The sequence below is a fragment of the Canis aureus genome, chromosome 8 (genome assembly GCF_053574225.1).
Source record: "Canis aureus isolate CA01 chromosome 8, VMU_Caureus_v.1.0, whole genome shotgun sequence".
NCBI classification, from domain to species: Eukaryota; Metazoa; Chordata; class Mammalia; order Carnivora; family Canidae; genus Canis; species Canis aureus.
The window spans coordinates 73,173,668-73,189,217 of record NC_135618.1 but is presented as its reverse complement, the minus strand read 5'-3'; the positions used below and the strand labels follow the sequence as shown (position 1 = coordinate 73,189,217).

Here is a 15,550-nt window from a genome sequence, read left to right as displayed (position 1 = left end):
AGGCTGACCTGGAAGGGGGAGATATGCCCCTAGTCATGCGCAAGAGGGCTCATTGTCAGCAAAACCCAGGTGTGATGGCGGATGGGGTGAAAGGTATTAGGGAGCAGGAATTATATGAATGAGATGGTTCATCATAACAAAAAGCTAGGAGTGGAGGCAGGGGTTGGCCGTGCAATAGTCTACAGAACAGCAAATGCTGCCAGTCCAAGGATGTGGCCTTCATCTAGCAATAACTGACATCAAGCAGAGGAGAGATGTGCTGTAGTAAACTGAATCTGGAAATGGCACAGAGGGGATTTAGAGCAGGGACAGACTGGTGCCAGATCAAAAGAAACCTGGCATTAGGATAGTGTGATGGGTCAGCTGGGCTAGGCTGCAGTATCCAGTTCTATAATCAGACACTAACCTAGGTTTTGCTGTAAGGGTAGCATGTCCACGTGGTTAGCATCTACATTAAGGTGACTTAAAGTAAGGGGGATTACCTTGGATATCGTGGGTGGGCCCTTAGGGCAAAACTGAGGTTTCCTGGAGAAGAAATTCTGCTTCAGGACTGTTAACATAGAAATCCTGCCTGTTGGAGTGTCTGGGTAGTTCAGTTGGTTAGTGTCCAATTCTTGACTTGGGCTCAGGGCAGAGAGATGGAGCCCCACGTGGAGCTCCACACTAAGTGGGGAGCCTGCTTACGATTCTTTCTCTCTCCCTCTCTTTCTGCCCCTCCCCCCTCACTTGGGCACTCTCCCCCTCTATCTCTGAAAAAAAAGAAAGAAATCCTGCCTGAATTTTCAACCTGCCCTACAGATTTCAAACTTGGCAGCCCTCACAATTGCATAAGCCAATTTCTTAAAATAAAAAGTAAATCTCTTCCTATATATGTGTATGTATGTATATACTATTTATATAATTATATAAATATATAATAATTATAAATATATAAATGAGTATCTCTTCTATTGTTTCTAGAGAATCCTGAATGATTGACATTAGAGGTAAGTTACTGATTGATACATTTTATACCTGCGTGCCCTTAATTTAAAGCAAACTAACCAAGCAAACAAAAAGAACACTTCAATGCATGTGTATTTATTTGTTTATAAATTACTTACATGGACCCAAGTATCAATATACTGTGTATTTTACAAAACACAAAAAACAGAATTTTAAAGAATGAACTATAAAAAGACCTGGAAGTTGTCCCATTTCTCAAAGTTGTCCCATTTTCTCCCTGTATCCACACAGGCACATCCTCATTTGTCCTTGGGAACCAGTTGGATGTGGGAAGGGATGGCAGGATTCAACCACACCGTCCTGAGGGTAGAACGTGGATACTCTGAGACAAGGAACTAACCCAGGTAATAACTACCCACTCAGCATTAACTCATCTGTATTTAAACCCAAAAGGTTTCTGAACAATATAGCTTTACAATGAGTTTTTGTAGCTCTCTTCATAATTGTTACGGTATGCACACCATCAAAATTCTGGACATTTGAAAATAACCAGATGGTTAGACTTATTAAGCCAAATGCCAGATTTACATCAAGATTATTGATTTGCTATAATACCTGGCATTCCAAGCGCTATCCAGTTTCCAAAGCAGTTTCTCAGGGCTTGACACAACATAGCCTCATAGATTGGAAGCTGAAAAGGTTAAAATGAGGTTTTCTTTTTTGTGGATGGGTATTGTTAAGAGTGTGAAAACGAACAGAAACAAAACTCAAAAAACATCAAACAGTCAAAATCTTAGAAACAGAAGAAGTAGAGGGGTGCCTGGGGGGCTCAGTCAGTTAAGCATCCAACTCTTGGTTTCAGCTCAGGTCATGATACCAGAGTCAAGAGATGGAGCCCCACATTAGGCTCTGCACTGGGTGTGGAGCCTGCTTGATATTCTCTATCTCCCCCATCTCTCTACTCCTGCCACCCAGCTCTCTTTAAAAAAAAAAAAAAAAAAAAGTAGAACAGTGTCTGTCAGAGGCTGGTGGGAAGTGGGGGTAGAGATTTGTGTTCAATAGGAACAGAGCTTCAGTTTTGCAAGATGGAAGGTCTAGAGATTTGTTGCACAACAATATACATCTAGGTGATACTACTACCTTATACACTTTAAAATGGTTAAGATGGTACATTCATTTTATATGGTTTTCACCAAAAGTTACTAAAAAAAAAAAAAAAAAAAAAAGCAAGCAAGCAAGCAAGCACAACCCAAGGCCTGAGAAGGTTCTCTAACTCGAGGTGACACCATCGGTGAGCAGCAAGATTCAGATCAGGATCTAGGTCTTCTGAGGGCCAGCCCCGCGTTCTTCCCATGATATAGACTATACAATGTGTATAGTCTTTTTGCTTGTGACGGTATATTTTTGGAGGAATCAAGACTTGGCTTTGAGATAACAGATACATAAGCGGATTCCAAATATTTCTTGTTTTAATCCTTCGTGTACAACATTGACTTTTCTAATCAATCCTTAAAATAAATCTCAAGGATTTGCTGGATTATTTGTGAAATGCAGCAGGGTGCACGTCAGCTTACGAGTAAGCAAACAGGTACATAAACTGAAAGGTAGACATGGGGAGAGCAAGCTCCAAAGCCTGGCCAGCATCCAGGTCTGTGATTTCACTTTCAAATGTCAAACCAATGACAGGCAGGAATTAAGTAGCTGGGGAAGCTCCGCAATCACTCCATCAGAGCAGAAGAGACATATGTGGCCGGTCCACCAGCACAAAGTAACACTCCGCAGGTACATCGGCGCACAGATACATTGGCACACAGGTAAATCAGGCACACCTGGGAACCCTCCAGCCTAGAAAACTCCAAGTGGCTGCTCCCCGGGAGGCAAGAGCTCACAGCAGAGGAGGCTGCTTCCAAGCTGACATGTCTGCTAGGTTTGGCCGAGTCAGCAAGTCTTAAGCATCCTTGGAAATAGGTCTCTCCATTTGGTCCCTTTAAAAAGTTTTGCCATTTCAATGAACTTCTCCCAGGATCAGATAAGAAAATGTTCATAGAGCACTTTCCAGCAACAGAGAGCAAGAGAAGATCATAAAATACTCAACTGTATCAGGCTGCCAGGGCTATTGTCACAAAACATTGCATACAGGAGGACCTACATTGTAGGGTCTTTTGGCTGGAAGGCCAAGATCAAGGTGCTAACAGGTTTGGTTTCTCCTGAGGCCTCTCTTCCTGGCGAGCAGGTGGCCATCTTCTCACACAGCCTTTCCTTTGCCTGTGCATAAAGAGAAAGCACACCGGTGTCTCTTCCTCTTCTTAGAAGGACACAGTCCTGTTGGATTAGGGCTTCACCCTCACCATCTCATTTAACTCAAATTTTCTCCTGAAAAGCCCCATCCCCAGAGATAGTCATACTGGGGGCTAGAGCTTCAACACCTAAAGGTCATGGGGACGCAATTCAGTCCCTAACATCCACTTTTGTGCTTTTCTTCTCCACTGTTAGCTATACATGCCTTGCAAGACTCAACCTACCTCAGCTAGGTTGCCTTGAAACAACTTAGATTGCTCTAACAAAAATGTACATGAAATCCAACATCAGAAATGGATTTCTCTAAAACAAAACTTTTCATTTGCGTGTTGGGAAGGAAAGAGTGAGGATGTGCTGGGCGTTGTGTTTTACTGTGGGAGATAGGTACGTTTTTACTTATTATAGGGTGAAGACTCCAAAAATAAGCGTGTACACAGCCTACAAACACGTGAAGACAAAATTTTAAAAAGTAATAATCTGGGGCACCTGGGCGGCTCAGTGGTTGAGCATCTGCCTTCGGTCCAGGGCGTGATCCGGGGTCCTGGGATCGAGTCCCGTCGGGATCCCTGCATGGAGTCTGCTTCTCCCTCTGCCTGACAACACGTCCAGCGGCTGATCGCTTGCAGCATGCTGCCTCCCTTGGTGGCTGTGCTAAAAAATGGAGAATTTAAAGTCCAGAAAGAGGCTGTTTGGACCGTGGCTAACTTCACAACTGGAGGCACCATAGACCAGTTGATCCACCTTGTCCACCCTGGAGTCCAGGAGCCACTGGTGAATCCGTCCAAGACACCAAAATTGCTGTCATCATCCTTGATGTTATCCCTTTTATCCTCCAGGCAGCAGAGAAGCTTTCAGAGAAGGAAAATCTGTGTCTTCTGATAGAAGAAGTTGGTGGCATTGATAAAATTGAGGCTTTGCAACTTCACGAGAATCCTCAGGTTGCCCTGACTGCTTTGAACATTATCGAGAACCGTTTTTGTGAGGGAGAAGAAAGTGGTGCAATATTACCAGCCCTGGACCAAGATAATGAATTCTCAAACCGCTTAACAAAAATATACCAAGGCCCCACGACTTCTTTCTTTTGCCTTCGTGGATGTATCTTGCAAGAAGTTACTATGGCCGAGTTCAAAAAGGGTGTTGCCTGTGTTCTCCTCTAGGATTTTGATGGAATCTTGTCTCACATTTAGATCTTTCATCCATTTTGAGTTTATCTTTGTGTCTGGTGCAAGAGAGTGGTCTAGGTTCATTCTTCTGCATGTGGATGTCCAATTTTCCCAGCACCATTTATTGAAGAGACTGTCTTTCTTCCAATGGATAGTCTTTCCTCCTTTATCGAATATTAGTTGCCCATAAAGTTCAGGGTCCACTTCTGGATTCTCTATTCTGTTCCACTGATCTATGTGTCTGTTTTTGTGCCAGTACCACACCACGACTTCTAAACAAAGGACCAAACCAAGTTAACGACAAATTGGAATCCCGTCGCAGGGTCGCGGCCTGCTGAGGACTCTGCGCCCGGCGTGCTGGGCACAGCCCCGCTCGCTGGCAGAGTCTAGATCCCGTCTAACTCAGATGCCCCCCAGCCCACGTGCCTGGGGAGCCTTGCCGACCAGATCCCAGCCGGGCCTCCACCAGCTCACTGTGCACGAGGTGCACGAGGTGCACGAGGTGCACGAGGTGCACAAGGTGCAGGTGCACGAGGTGCAGGTGCACGAGGGCCACAGCCCCCGCGGAATCTACGGTCGCTGTGAACCCACGGGACGGGGCGCTGTCCCGCTGCTGCGGGAGACGCCGACCACGCATGCGCTTAGGCCGGCCCGTGTGTCCCCCGCACTCCCCTCCGAGCAAAAGCAGAGAGAGGCTCTTTTGGCCCGTGTGGTGACCCGTAGTCCTTAACGCCCCGACGACCGGGCACATAGGACGGAGGCGCAGAGGTGGGTAGTTGCTAGAGACAGCCCCCACATGTCCTAGGAGACATTCGAGATCTCCGCTCCACTCCACCGTCACCAGACGAATCAGACCTCTGATGTCTTTCTCATTTTCACTCCTCCGCCAGCTTTGGGTCTGAGGGCCCGCGGGCCACAGTGGATCGGAGGCAGCACCGAATGGCGCGGACGCAACACCGACCACGGTATCAGCGCCGGGCCTCCGCGGACCCGCCCAGCGGGAGCTCTGCTTACCCGTCAGCCACGCCCCCCACACGCGCATGCGCGCGCACGGGCACGGGCACGCACACGCACGCGCACGCGGGTTCGCACGGCACGCACACGCACGCGCACGCCGGCACGCACGGGCACGCACTTCCGCCGCTGGGAGCGATGGCGCGTGGGGCCCTGCGGCGTTCGGCTCGCTGACCGGACCTGATCTAACGTGACACTCTCAGAATCGCGCCTGAAATCCAACCCCAAGACTGTTGTCTGCGACTGTGGGGCTTTGAGAAGAGAAGATGTCCAGGCTTTGTAATTCTGCTTCAGGAGGAAGCGGCCCCTGCCTCCGTGCTCAGGTACCCACGCGCTCCCGTGTCCACGTGGGGCCTTGCTCGTGGAGGCGTCACCGGTGTTTGCCGAGTGTTGGCCCTGGGGGGGAGCGCGGAGGGGAACGAGGCAGTAGCCCCCTCCTGGCTCAGGGCCAAGAACAGGGTGGAGTCCCCCAGACAGCAGAAATGCTGAGAGCCCCGGCCGCGGAGGGCAAGGAGGGATGAGCTGGGTCCTGGGTGATGAATAGGGTTGTTTTCAGGCTGAAGGGAAGAAATGGCAGGGCCTTAGGACAGGGACGGCAGAATGTGCCTAAGGGCGCTGAGCATGGGGGAGGCGGGGAGGGTGTGAGGTCTGAGTGCCCAGATCTGCAGACGGACACCAGGGGGCAGAGCAGGAGGTGTAAGGACGGTCCTGATCAAAAGACTCTGCTGGTGGCCCCACGCGGCCAGAAGCCTTGAGTCACCTTGAGTCACGGGCAGGGGCAAGGCGGCAAGGCGATGAAGTTGTCAAGCACAGAATAATCCGTCGGGGATCTACCTCGATCTGGAGCTAGGTCTTAAACGTTACCGCGGCTTGTGGCAGGAGGCATGGAAGCCACTCAGGGGTGTTTGCATGAGCTCATCCAGAACAGGATGAGGGTCTGGACAGAGACAACATGAGGAAGACGGAGAAAGCAAACACGGCTCCAGAGATTTCAGAGGTAAACACCACCGGACCTGGGGACTGAGTAGGGGTGCTGGGGTGGCAAGAGGGGCTTGATTCCACAGCGGGACCCACGGACACAGGCAGGAGGGCACCGGACATGCCCAGTGACACATCCAGCATCCCCCCAACTACTACATGAAGCCGCACGAAATTGCCAGCATTGACTTATATTAAATGCCAATTGCACATGGTTCGGCCTGATCATAAAAACGTAAGGCCATTCGAACATAGGACATTCTGGAAAAGGCAAAGAGTATGGAGGCAACAGTAAGGTCAGTACTTGCCAGAGGTTGGAGAAGACTTAGGGATGAACAGGTGGACTGTAGAGGATTTTTAGGGCAGTGAAATTACCGTTTATGCTCCGTCAGTGATGGATACAAGACGTTATCCATTTGTCCAAACCTGAACAATGTGCAACAACAACAGTGAATTCTTCAGTCTTTTATGGACTTGAGTGATAATGCCGTGTTGATGTAGGTTCACCAGTCACAACAAGTGCACCACGCTGGTGGGGGATGCCCACAGTGGAGGAAGCTGTTCATGCACAGAGTACATGGGTGATCTTTGTCCCTTCTGCCCACTTTTGCTGTGAACCTGAAACTACTGTAAAAAATAAAGGATGTTAATTTTTAAGACGAAGTAGGACCAAGACTTGAATCCAGCTCTGCTAAATCCAGATAGCTTCCTTCCTGCAATGTTGCCCAAGATTGAACATCTTCCAAAGCATTTTTGATCTTGGGAAGCCAGTCTGCCAGCTCTCATTACATGCTCACTCAAGACTCTAGCCCTTGAAGGATGTATCTTGGAGAGAACAATGTATTAAGGGTAGGGAAGCCTCGTTGAGAGTAAGGGGAAAAATGAAAAGTCAATCTCGGCTTACAAGCTTCATGAAAACATGAAAGCACCAGGGGCAGGGGCACGGGTATACCGGTCCTTCCTCATGCCTGCCCCCTGCCTGTTCCTATTCCCCGTTGGATCCTGGGGGCCACGAGGTATGATTTCCTCCCCTGCCTTGGCTTCAACCTGAACTTGCCTTCCTAGAGTCCCTTAGGATTCCTGAATTCACCTCTTGATCCATCACCTCATACACAGAATTCAGGAGGTAAACTTTAGTGAAGACAGTGGCTTACGAAAAATACAATAGGGAGAGAATGGTACCCACAATAACCAAAAGATGGAAGCCTGAAATAGGGATGGGGAAGAGAAAGCAAAGAGCCAGAGGCAGAGCCCTCCTGCTCCTTTTCCTTCCCTGCTTCACTTCCTTGAAGCAATCCCCACAGATACACTCCGAATCTGCCCAACCCTTGACCACATTTGGTCTCCCATCCATGCTGTGATTCCGTCTCAAAAGCTTCCACCTCCCCTTCTTCCCACCGGGGAGTGGAGGTAGGATGCCCCCCTGCTGATCCTCCTGTGCAGAGCTTCTGTGGGCAGCCTGGCTTCCCATCCCTCTGTCTCATCTCCTGAGCCAACAGACCATATCCAAGAAGGCTGACCATGTCCCCAACTTAAGCAATCCCCTCCGTGAGGCTGGGTGGATTTTGTGTCTCTTCTTTCCCTCGGGCAATTGCAGGCCAGCCAAGGCCTGAGCAGGAGTCACTGGGGAGACTGGCAGGCTCAAGCCGCAGCTCCAACCCTAGGGTCTGCCAGTGAACAGAAGGCAAAAGGAAGAAAGCCCACAGATGGCCAAGTCTCTGGACTCCCACTTGGTGGAGGAGTGCTCAGCCTGGACTTGAGCTTGGGCCATGGTCACCATCCTGTCTGCCCTGAAAGCCCTGGAAGTGCATGTTCCAGGGCTTTCTGCTAGCTGGCAGGTGCATACAAGTGTGGTGGTGGTAACTAGACCTTGCCCTTGAGCAAAGGATGTAATGACTCAGCTCAGAAGAAGCAGCAGAAGCTCTGGATGTATATGTAATTCTTATTGACTAGAACACAACTTTCAGACATTATTTGCTACTTTTATACTAACACCCCAGGAGGCAGGGGAGAAGCTCACCTGTTCAGAAAAGGAGCAGAAAGGCCAAGGACCAGCGCAAGTGTTGAAGGGACTTTGAGTCCCAGTCCAAGGCCTGTCCAACACCTGAATGTGTCAATGGCTCTGTGGGATCTGGACCAGCACTTGCCTTCTCTGTTTTGTAATTTCTTCATCTGATAATTCCTGCTCTTTTATTTCTCGAGGGTGTGACAGAGAACCAGTGCAATAAGAGATGTAGAAATGTTTCAGAAAGGGCAGCGTGCTACCTGAGAGCACAGCATCACTATTACCATCTAAATCCCCCTGCACGGGGCGATGGAGGACCAAATGAGGTAAGGGTTGTGCAAGCCCCTTGTAAATGACAAAACACAGACTAGATGGAAGATGATTAGAAGCAAAGCATGATTATCTGTGTGGTTCCGATAACAACACCATTTTGCCACCTGCTGCCCAGACATTTCTGTAACTGCATGACTTTGCAAGGACGGGAACTTGGCATGCTGGGGTTTGCCCAGCTGTAAAATGAGATACCTCCGGGGATGGCAAACACAGCCAGCTCTTGTGGGTCCATGGGGATGTTTCGCTTGGAGAGGAGATGTGGAGGGGCAGGGTCCCAGGCTCCAGAGAGGATCTGAAGATCTGCCAGAGGAAGAGGCAGGCTCGAGGACAGAACCAGTACCTGGTCAGCCAAGTCTTATGGAGGCAGATTTGGCTCAGGGCAGCACTTGCTAACACCTAATTACCTCTGCAAACCCCCCTGCTGGCCTTTGAATGCATTGCCGCCCTGCAAGATCAGTTTTCTTACCATTCCCATTTCACAGACGACGAAACGGAGTCTTAGGGGCTTATGTTCAAGATCACATTGCTTTGAACGTGAAGCAAACAGGAGGTGTTGGCCCATGCCCACAACTGCAAAGCCCACAATGATGGGAATCATTTTACAGTGATGTCACGCTGATCTCTCACACCGAGCCAACATAGCTGAGACTTTCCCCATAGTGTCACAAACAGGATGTGGTAAGCTGGGCCAGACCAGCCCAGTATGGGAATGTTGCAGAGGTGTAAGGGGGTATACCACATCAAAAGCACCAGTGGTCAAGAATGCAGATCCTCCGGGCCTGCTCTGGAGCCCCACATTCTGTAGATCCAGAGAGCAGCCGTAGGAGCTGACCAGCGCCTCACTGAGGACCACAGCCGCAGGGCAATGCCTAGAGTCTGCCAAGGCTGAGTGGGCAAAGCTGGTGGTAGTTTCCATTTCGCGGGACAGGCTGGCTGTGATTGAGTTCCAAGGGTCCCCTGCTCTTTGAAAAGGACATTGGCTTGGCCAGTCTCACATCTTCCTCGTCCTTGTCAGACCAGCCTTTGACTCTCATCCTGGAGAAAGCAGGAGAATGTTAGGCTGTAAGAGGTGGGGAAGTGGAAATGTGATCAAGGTATAATTTCAAGAAGGCTGAAGAGAGAGGGAGAAAAGCATTGTGCTAGAACCATAGGTCTCCCCAGTCTTTCATCATCCTGGAAGAGACATGGGTTTCTTCTACATTCTTGGTTATGTGAACTATCTGAGTCTAAACAATGTGGATGGTTGCTGTAGCACCCTGACACAACTTTGTACCTGGGGTCCCAGGTGCTGAGGCCTTGAGCCACACTTGGATAGGTACCACTGCTCAGCATACCCAGAGGCAAGGCACCAAGAAGAACCCCGAAAGGCACAAAGCTCATCTTCACCTGGCATTCCAGACCAGTCAGGGGCCAGCTCGAAGCTGCTTTTCCCCACACCAGAGGATAACGCTCAAACCCTGTCTCCCATGGCAGCTAGCTTCATCTTCAAATGTTTCCCCACCTTCTCCTTGCTTCTCAGATGCAGCCACGGCTCGTGCCTCCCCGAAAGCCTTCTCTGATCTGCCTCTCAATGAGAAATTTCTCCCTTGGACTCACTGTCTGCCCCGTCACTAAGCTCGTAGGCAATAAGAACACACACTAGGATTGGGTCTGGGAGCCTAACCTTAGCCTTCCCAATTATATTTTGAGACCCTCAAAGCTCAGGACCAAGGAGAAACTTTTTCTGCCACCATGACCCCTAAATCTAGCTGATCAGAGGAATTAGCTGGGAGTTTGGAAACAGACTCTCATTCTCAGCCCAGACCTGCTGCACCAGAATCCCAGAGGTAGGAGCCAGGAATCTATTTTTAAAAAGTTCCCTGGATGATTCTGCTGAATAGTCATAAGGGGGAACCACTGCCCTCCAGCATCTATTTAGCACAATGTGGAACACCTGGCCTGTTCTTACACTATTTGTTTTCTAATGATTGATGGATCAATCCAGCAGTAATGCACATTTCCCCAGGCCAGTCACACCTGCCTTGGAGTTGGGATTGTAGTACTGGCTGGCAAGGCTCTGAAAGCCCAGGACAGCTCTCCCCATCCAGTCAACAACCCCCACCAAGCCCCCTCCAGACCCTGGGCATGGTGCTCAGTGCGCACAGACTGTCCCATCTGAGCTCATGCTTGCCCATTCTCTTGGCAGCCATAGGATGGTCTTCCCTAGATTATTCCCATCAATGGCTGGGTAACAGCCTGCTCACCATGGGGCTTCCACTGCCACTCCAGGACCAGCCACATGACTCAGCACCCGGGGTTGCTGTTGGACGAGCATGCCACTCATTCTCAGAAGCCATTACGGCAGAGTCTGCTCCAGCTTTCCCTGCCTTGCATGCTAAGTCAAGGGTATCTGCTCCATATGGCAATGCATAATTTACAACACAATTTACTTCCTGCTTATATAGCCTATTCCATACAAAGCTTCCATTTGCATATTTATTAATTTACAAAATTAATGCCATTTTCTTAGTCCCTTACAGGATGTGTTGCTGGTCCCTGTCTTTGAATTAATTTTAATCTAAGGTGGAAACATTTGTTAAGGGAGTTGGCTCAGGCCAAAGTAATCAAATGCATGGCAATCAAATGCTGGTAAGATGTGGGGAAGAGAGGGCAAACATTTACTGAGAGCCTAACTCTGCCAGGCTCCAGGAAATTAATGGTGCAGAATTTAAGTCTCCAAAAACATTCCTGTAATGACATATTGTCCCCGTTTTATAAATAAGGAAACTGAGACGCAGAGGGAGTAAGTAGCTGGCCCACTGTCACATAGCTAGTAAGTGGCAGTCTTAGATGCCCACAAAAGTCAAAAAGCAGGGTTTCCATCTGTGATTTCCACAAGGGAGAAAGGCCATCCCTCGGCAAAATTAATTTTTTTCCAGAAGGTTCTCAGCACTGCAGCTATTTCAGTGCTCACAGATATTCCTGCCACATAACATAACACTTGGGACAGACAGAAGGGGAAGATGCCCATTGAGAATCTTACCCCACCTATTGTTGGCAGCCTTGGAGCAAACATACCCAAGGAAACAAATGTTTTGGGCTACGTTCTCACCTGGTAGCACCAGAAAGGCTTCAACAGGAAGGCAAGCTACTATCCATTAAAAAAAAAAAAAAAAAATCCCTACTCTAACCCTTGCTGTCACTTAAGTCACTATCCCAAACTTCCATCCCTCATCACTCAACGGTCTGAAGATATGGTTCTCTTAAGTTCCTGTTTTCCTCTCCAATTCCTTATTTCTCAGGCTGTGCCAATATGGTGTTCACCCCCTCCAGAACAATGGTGTGTCTGTCCTCAGCCACCAGTGTCCTTTCTACCTTTGGATCTTCCCATGGGATCACATGGGAACATGTGATCTTTAATCACTCATTTTTCCCTACCATAGACTCTCTGTCCTTTCCTTTCTCTCTCCGTGTCATTTCCCACAGTGCCTTTTCTTGTTCCTCCCCCTCACAACTACTGGAGCAAGTCTGTCATGACTCCCAAATCTGAGTCTCTAACTCCCACCTGGGAGAGGTCCTTGAGTATTTGGCAACAACCAGCTGTCTACCAGATAAATCTCTGTAAATACTCACACACAGCAAACCCACGGAGTCCAAAGCCCTCCTTCTCCCAGAAAGCCAATTTCCCAGCTCCCTTGCCTACTCTGGTGTATGGTACCATATACCTTGGTATGTTGTACCCAGTGTATTGTATCATATTCCTGTTCCTTACAACTTAGGACTTCTGTCTCCTTGACTCTTCCTTGTTAACCCTCATGCCCAACATTCAATGAATTATAAAATAGCACCAAGTTCTTCCAAATATGCTTCTGAAACTGACCTCTAAAATAACTTCCAAATCTTTCCCTTGCTTTTATCCCTCCCAATCTACCCTCAGTAATCTCTTCCTGCAGGGCTTCCCACCTCTGTTGTCTCCAATCCTTGGTGCACCGTCCATGCCAACATCAGTAATGCTTCAGAAACACAGCTCTGATCATATGGGCCATTTTGCTTACTCTTTTCCCTGATGATTCCTTAGTAACCTTGGATGAATGCAATCACCCCTGGATTGTGTAGTAGAATTTACACTCCCTGAGGGCAAGGAATAAGTCTGCTATTCACAGCCTCCTAGTCCCCAGAGCAGTATATATGGTTGATGCTCAAAAAATACTTGTTGAAAGAAAGAATACCAGTCCTGCCATTTTGTGAAACCCATCTAATTCTCGCTTCATCTCCTTAGACCCCACCCAGGGCTCAGCCATCTCTGACATCCACACATCATGTCCTGGTCCTTATCACAACTCTCTACTCTTACACATGCTCCTCCCACATGGTGGGATGTATTTCCCATACAATGCACTTGGCATACTCCTCCTTCACTCATGCGCAAAACGCAGTTCTGACTTTACCACCTCTGAGAAAGTTTCCTTGGTTGCCCTCCTGACAATGAGTTAATCTTTCATCCATGGAACCATTCTTCCGTTCACTTCCAGAAGTGAACACTTATCAGTACTGAGAATCAGTAATTGAAACACTTGACCAACAATGAAGTCTCAAACACCAGCAAAGCCACCAAACTAGATCACTTTCTATGTCACAGGATATTTTTGCTCAAAACAAAGACCCAAGGCTCAATGACCAATATATTTTCCTGCTTCTAGAACTCCAATTCTGGCTCTCAAAGCCTCACATGCTAAGCATGAGCTGAAGCAAAGACAAATGAAGGAAATGCTTCCAGGTTGGGTTCAGCACAGGGCCTGGAGTGGCTGGCCTAGGCACCCACATCAGGCTGTGCTTTGCCTTTCTTCTTTGCAACTGAGTTGGTACCTAGTTTCTTAAAGAGAGATGGTGGTGGGTTGAAGAGTAGACTTGCTTCCACTCAATGGAAGGTATCTTGAGGTCCCTAGAGCCCAACAGGGAGCAAAGAAGAGGGCATCCAAATGTAAAGCTTTAAATGAGAAAAAGCCTTCTAAAGTCAAGCTTCACCTTATCCCTGACATCCATCCTTCTTTGCTTGTGTCCCTTCATTCAGCAAAAGTTATTTATCTATTTATCTATTGGTTGACTAAGTCTGGGATGATACCCTGCCTCTGACCCAAGCCAAGGATGATGAAGTCTTGAGCTCCCCCTAGAGGCCAGTAGTAGTTGTGAGGACGGAAAAGCCGTGAGACTCTGCAGGCCAATATGCAGGCCAATTATTACATCATTCCCTGAGAGGAGGAAAGATGAGATGTACAAGGACACTTGAGAAGTGATGGGAGTGCTCCCAGGGGCATCAGCCCAGGAGGCCTGTTAACAATTCATTGTGTCATGCAGGTATCTAGCAAAGCAACCCTCTAGAGCTGGGAATTGCGGATTTCAATCTCAGGACACACTGGAGGAAAGGAGAAAAGAAACTACCCTCTTCTGAGTGTCTGCTTCCTGCCCTTGTGTGCAGTATGTTTTTGACTCCTAAATCCTAATTTAAACGCTTGCTGCTTTTAATGCCCACAGTAAACCTGAAGTCCAGGCGTTATTCTCCTCATGTTGCAGGAGGGAATATCAAGGTCCCAGTTCATATTTAAAAATAGGGGTGATCAGGGGTGCTTGGGTGGCTCAGCGGTTGAGCGTCTGCCTTTGGCTCAGGTCATGATCCCGGGGTCCTAGGATCGAGTCCTGCACTGGGCTCCCTTCAGGGAGCCTACTTCTCCTCCCTCTGCCTGTGTCTCTGCCTCTCTGTGTCTCTCCTATATAAATAAATAAAATCTTTAAAAATAAATGAATTAATTAATTTAAAAAATGGTTAATGTGGCCAATTCTGTAGTGTGCATGTGTTTCTGTTACATGGTTGTGTGTGCGTGTGTGTGTGCACACGTGCTATTTTTCTCACCATAGTTAAAATAGAAAAAGCTGACAGGATTGCTTTTCCACCAAGGCTGCAACAGAGAGGAAGATGGAGAGCGGGACAAGACAAGGCCTGGCTGGGCAGCAGGCGGGCTGCCCTCTCCTGCAGATACAGCACTCCCACCCCCTCTCGCGTGGCCACTGGGCCTGCGCCTCCCTGCCTGGTGGTGTCACAAGGCTGCCACAACCGTGACCATGGCCCTGACACTCCAGCGTGGGCTGGCAGCCGTGGGGCTGGGCCGCTCTGCCCCGGCCACTCGCTGTGGTGTCTCCTGCCATATGTTGGGCCACCCTGTTCATTCATCATGCCTCCTGAAAAGTCTCTTAATTACATTATGTTCACAATCCATAAAACATAATTAAAATATGTAAATCCATTATATTCTTTAATGAGCACATTGAGACCTCAAATTTTTAAATTAGATATAAAATTGATGTGGACCTACTACTATTGATTATGCACGGTAATAAATCAGCGACAATTTGGATGGACTTTCCTTCCATTGGTTGGGTGTGTGTGTGTGTATATGTGTATGCGTGTGTGGTGGTGGTTGTTGCTTGGAGTTTTGTTTATTTCTCTTTTTTTTTTTTTTTGACATTTTCTGTGACTATTTAAAATTACATGCTGTCTTTTAAGGATGGCCATGCCTGGCTTGCTGTTACTTGCCCATGCCAGTAGCCAAGGCAACAACCTAATGTTTGAATTGGTGCTCTGGAGCTTGCAGAGGGCTCCCATGAAATATTTCCTCCTTTCTGCCCTATTTTTTAAAATTTTTAATTATTTATTTTTTTGGAGAGAGACAATAAGCATGAGCGAGGAGGGGGCAGAGGGAGAAGGAGAGACAGAATCAAGCAGACTCCCCGCTGAGAGCCCAATGTGGTCTCGATCTCAGGACACTGAGATCACGATCTG

General features: G+C 48.2%; 1 long non-coding RNA gene across 1 annotated transcript in view; it reads left to right on the top strand.

Moving 5' to 3' along the window:
• Positions 1-5,525: 5,525 nt before the first annotated feature.
• Positions 5,526-15,550, top strand: part of LOC144319746 (uncharacterized) — a 59,663-nt gene continuing 49,638 nt past the window's right edge. Inside the window, exon 1 of the long non-coding RNA XR_013385468.1 lies at positions 5,526-5,743. This is a non-coding gene — a long non-coding RNA (uncharacterized LOC144319746). The remainder of the gene's footprint in view (positions 5,744-15,550) is intronic.